Consider the following 5,395-nt stretch of genomic DNA (forward strand, 5'->3'; position numbering starts at 1 on the left):
CCAACACTGGTGGCCGGGTTAGTTGCAGAATAAACACTATTGTCCACTTGTGGTGCACAGTCTTATCAGAAGATTCCAACATAATTTGGAAGATGTCACACACTCGAGCGCGGTTTGCGCAAGGCAGTGGTTATACATGTAAGGGACTGGTTACATAAAAATATAAAAAAAAGCAAGCGTAGCGATATGGGTTCTTCAGAACAACACCACGTTGTTCTCTTCTCCCAAACTTCACTTTAATACTGCGCTGACACATATCAAGCTCATGAATCGTATTTAAGTTTGTTCCACTTGTCATACATAAGAAGCAGGACCAACTGATAGGCAACACACTACTATTTTGGCCTAATAGGGCCCTCTTTCATGCCATATGTTATAATTTTACACTGCTTAACATCTTACTGCACCACCAGTTTGAAACAAGTAGCCTAATAATTAACAGTAATGTCATATATTGTAAACAAGGTCTGTCTTGAACGTAAGATGAGTACACAAAGCAAAGATGGTTTTGACAATTTTTTCCACTACATTTGGTATTGTTCAAAATAAGAACATTAGGGAATATTGCAGTGAGCCCAGAAAGCTTCCCAATTTTTGAAGGTGAAGCGCCATACCACTCACTGTCAATCCAGCCAGGGAAAAAGAAGAGCAGTGCCACATGGCTCGTGGATAACAAGCTCGAAAGAATGTTCTGGCTCTTGGTGTGCCTAAATGTGAGAGCTGGAACCTCGGCTGCAATCTTCACCTGTGTTTCAATAAAGCAGCGACAATGGCACAGTCTTGTCGACCGCTGTCACGTCACCTCTCAACAATTCGCGACTTCGAACAACACAAGAGCCAGCGACCAGAACCACTTCTGCCAAATCCAAGCTATAAGCCTGTGGCCAGCAAGCCGACGAATGGAGGCTGGAATTTGACCCGCCACTGCCACCAATCCAGATTTCCGGCATCAAATCCTGGTTCAAGCAGTTCCATGAAGCTCAACATCTGACTCCAGGAATTTATATATGAAATTCTGAAGTACATTCTCCCACCTGGTTTCAAGTGCAGCCTCTTTTAATTCTTTCTCACCAGGCCCGTGCCCTTACGACAAACTGCAAGATGCTGTGCTGCACTTCTACAATACTAAACATCACCCTCGACCAAAGTAGTACCACACAGCAAGTGACTTGTCTCCATCTACCTTTGCACGTTCCACACCACAGGTAGTCCAGATTGCTTCCCTTCGACCAAGAGGCACGCTACTCCAGAAAGCATCGCTCCTACCTCCGATATCCTGGTTGTCAGCAGGGCCACTGGAGCTTTACGTCATGGATTCAGTGCCATCTGCTTCCCTTGACGCTGTCGGGTTTGCTACAGACTCTTATTTTCTGCACTGGCTGCCCTGCATTATTTGGCGACCGCAGTCTAGCTGGCTCTGACCGCAGAGTATGCACCACCAACAGCAGTGGGAGCCTGCGACACTGCTGACACCATAAACCCAGTGCCTCTCACGCTGCATGCCATTTGATTTGTCAACACATTGGCGCCGTCTGCTCACATGCTAAATGACAGTCAACCCGATAACATGACCCCTCTACCAATGTCTCAAGTGGCAGCCAGGGTTCGCTAGATCTGCCTGCAAGGATTCCATGCGCCATTTTCGAGAAGTCAGGCAAGAGAGCCTCTCCCAAGCCCTGTTATCAGCCAACAACCCAGACCACATAACATGTCATGGACAGCCATTTGCCATTGTCATTGCTGTCATCTCGTCATCACCTCAGGAGAGTCTGAACCACATCCAGGCACAGCACACAACTAGTAGACCATCCAGGAATTCCTTTGCACAGTCGACAGATGCATTGTTGTCACCTCTCCTAGAAGCCACAATGTGAGACGGTTTGCACTGCATCTACCATGGTGTACGCACAACCAGCATTGTTAATGCACCTCCCTGTTTCACTTGGTGCTGCCGGTGGTATGCGGTCATCTTAGTTCTCACCGCTCTACTTCGACATGCTTAGCACCACAACCGTCGAAAAGAAGTGGGCCAAGCAAGTGTGCATGTTACCATCCGGCCCGAAAAAAAAGAGTGACTGCAATGCTTTGTAGCACATCAGATGGGCATAAGCTTCCCGAAAGGAGTCGTCATTCCAAATGGCATAAACAAAAAAGGCTGGACGATGACAGACCTAATCGCATACTGGACTGACCACATCTGGCGGTAAAGACCTGGCATCGGTTTGGGCCTGAGAGCAACGCTCGTGCTCGACACATTCAGGTGCCACCTTGACCAGCGCGTGAAGGACAACCTCACCATGTGCAACACCAACCTTGTCATCATATCTGGCGGTATAACATTGCAGCTTCTACCGCTCAATGTCTGCTTCAAGAAGCCGCTAAAAGACAAGAGCAGGACCCACTACATCGATTGGCTGATAAATGGCAGACACAAATTCACACGTAGCAACGGAATGAAGCATGCTTCTCTGGAGGACTTAACTAAAAGGGTGAAGGATGCATGGTGCGCAATATCATTAGCCATGGTTATCAAGGCCTTCAAGAAGTGCAGTATCTTGAATGCCATAGATGGCACCAATAATGAAATGCTTTGGGCCACTGAAAGCGACAAGGAGTGGTTCAACAGCGACGACGACTGATTCTTTATGTGACTGATATCACTGTAGTGGTGACAGTCTGTTTGCTCCTGTGCACGCTGTTTGCTTCTGTGTTTATTTTTCATAAGTTTAAAGCATTCAAACCAAACGCTAGTTTTTCTGAATGTGAGAAGGCCGACTCCTACAGACTTTTCTTTCTTTTCTGTCACGGAAAATGGGTGCACATTACAATCGAGGGCATGGCAGAAGTGAGTAAACAACGTACACTACAAGGTGCTTATGTTTCGGTTCTTGTGGCATAGCTACAGTCACTGCCATGTTTTAAACCAATGAAAGCAGGGGCATTTGCACAGCCAATTGGACCAGCCGTGCTAGAGTCACAGGAAAATGCAATATGCTGCGGCAGTTGTGTTGTACGTGATTGAAATGACTTGAGCATTAAAAACGAGCAAACCGTGGTCATGGGGTCTGCCTGCAGCTAGGAGCTTGTACCCTAAGCACTCAAACATGAGAGTCAACAGGAATGTGGAGACTGAGTTTCCATTTTCTCTTAATTACTTTAGCTTTGTCAAGGAAGATTTTTGCACTACAGATCAAAACAACTGCGACAACGCCCCACAAAACGACGAAAGAGACTGACAGCTACCACTTGCACAACACACAGAGTGACCAGCTATTACTTGTACAACACACACAGTGACGTCATGGATGTGCTGAAGAATTTCGGTAGCACTGACTGCCCTTGAACAAAGTGCTCAGGGCAGACGCATACAACAGGGCTCCCTAATATCCAAAACATGCTCCTGCCTCTACTCGCCGAACTCTCAGCTTGCTTGAGTGAGAAAATAACAGCCAGTGCCGTTACCACACAGAATTCTTCATCCAACAATACTAAATGGCGCCTGCAAATTAAAGAGACAAACATGGGGCTCCTGTACTCCAGCACTGAGGCCCAGATTGTTAAAGGCCAACTCCGGCGATTTTTCGAGGTCGATGGATCTCAATGAAATTCGCTGGGTACGTTCCTTTGCACGTTTCTGTCATTTATGCCAAATTACAGGCTTGAGACATGCGCAGATTGTTTGCAAATGAATTTTAAAGATTGTCTAGAAACGCCCTCCTGGCTTCCCACAATTATTGGCAACATTGCGTTAGTGACGTCAGTATTGGGAAGGCGGCGGAAGTGACGCAGCCGAGGGCACCGCTAACTTCGGCGCTTCGGCCGCTACAGCGAGCGTCTGCTGTACACAAGGCGACAGACAGCGTTGGTTTGGCCGGCGCTTCGCTGGTCGTCCCGGCTGTCACAGTTTTCATACTCCGCGCCGGCGTGACCGGCATGCCTTGCACAACTTCCGGTTCATTTGTAACAACGTCTACGTCATACGTAGACAGTACACTTGGTTGGGTTTCGGTTTCGGTGTTGCGCTTTTTTGCTTATTTAAAATTATTCTCCAATTTGCCGAGTATTTCTGCTATCGGGCCCGTAACAGGAGCGTCTCAGGAACATAAAAGCACCATTACTTTGACATGGCCAAAAAATCGCCGGAGTTGGCCTTTAAGCTTCCCGACGGCATACATCAAAGCCCAAGTACCATGCGCCTCGTTGGAGTTATTCTATCCGTGGAAAACATCGCAATACAATACTACACTAATGGCCAGCAAAGTTGTATATACATAAACAAGCATAACAGGAAGTATTCTTGCATGCATTTAAGGTGGAGGTGCAAAACTGCCAGAGGACAGAAAGCATTGGCATAGCACTGGCTAAAGGTGAGGTTGGGGAATGCTACATCCCATGTCGTTTTAAACGAGGACGGTTTAAATTATGATAACAGTGTGAGGCTTGGGCTGGACACACGAAGACTCGCGGCATAATAAAGAAAGTACTTAAAGGGGTACTGACACGAAAATTTTCAGTTGCCATTTTTTATCGTCAAATGAAAGGCCAAGCTCCCAAGAGCCTAGAAAAGGTAGTGCTAAGCGCGAGTGCACCCTGAAAAAGTAATTACAGTATGTTTTTAAAAGCTAGTTTCGGTTCCTACTGTACCCTGACGTCACAACACAGTATGAGCTTTTCATCACATGCTCGCACAAAATATAGTGACGTTTTCACGGCCGCTCCGCACCGTGGCTCCGTTGGTGACGCACAAGCGGCCCTTTTGAATGTTTTGGTGACGCACAAGCGGCCATCTTGAAAGTTTTGGTACCTGACGTCATCACAACTGGCCAGACTGCTGCGTGAAGTCACCAGAATTAGTACTGTAGCCAGTCAAGCTAGTGTCGATGTCGGTAGGTGCGCAATGGAAAAATTGACTTTATAATCGAAATAAAATATCTTGTCAACATTTGCTGAGCTTCACACTTGCTCAGAGCCGTCTCTGCATACAAGAGATTTGTATGGCAAAGTAAACTCGCCTTCGAAAAAAGGTGTCGGTACCCCTTTATTGGAACTAGGTTAGGATACATTAATTGTTAGGCAACGTCTTCACGCGTCAGCGTCTATGGCTCAACTGCCGAACACACGGAACTGCGACGCGCCATTGAATCCCGACAGTCGAACACAGGGTTGCCGGCTGTGCGGCTAGTTACTGCACAGGACACTTGTGCCATCTGTAGCAGTTCTGATGAACCGTGCCTAGCACATTGCTCACAACAGTATACAGACCACTCAGATGTGATTTGCTTTCGAACTAGCATTTCCTTGGCACAAAACAAGCACTTGGGTTTCTGTAACAGTACTTGAAGAAAAGTCCATGCCGACTGGATATTTGAGTCCCTTTAGGATTTCATATGGTGTG

This window comes from Rhipicephalus sanguineus, chromosome 4, assembly GCF_013339695.2.
Source record: "Rhipicephalus sanguineus isolate Rsan-2018 chromosome 4, BIME_Rsan_1.4, whole genome shotgun sequence".
Taxonomy (NCBI): domain Eukaryota; kingdom Metazoa; phylum Arthropoda; class Arachnida; order Ixodida; family Ixodidae; genus Rhipicephalus; species Rhipicephalus sanguineus.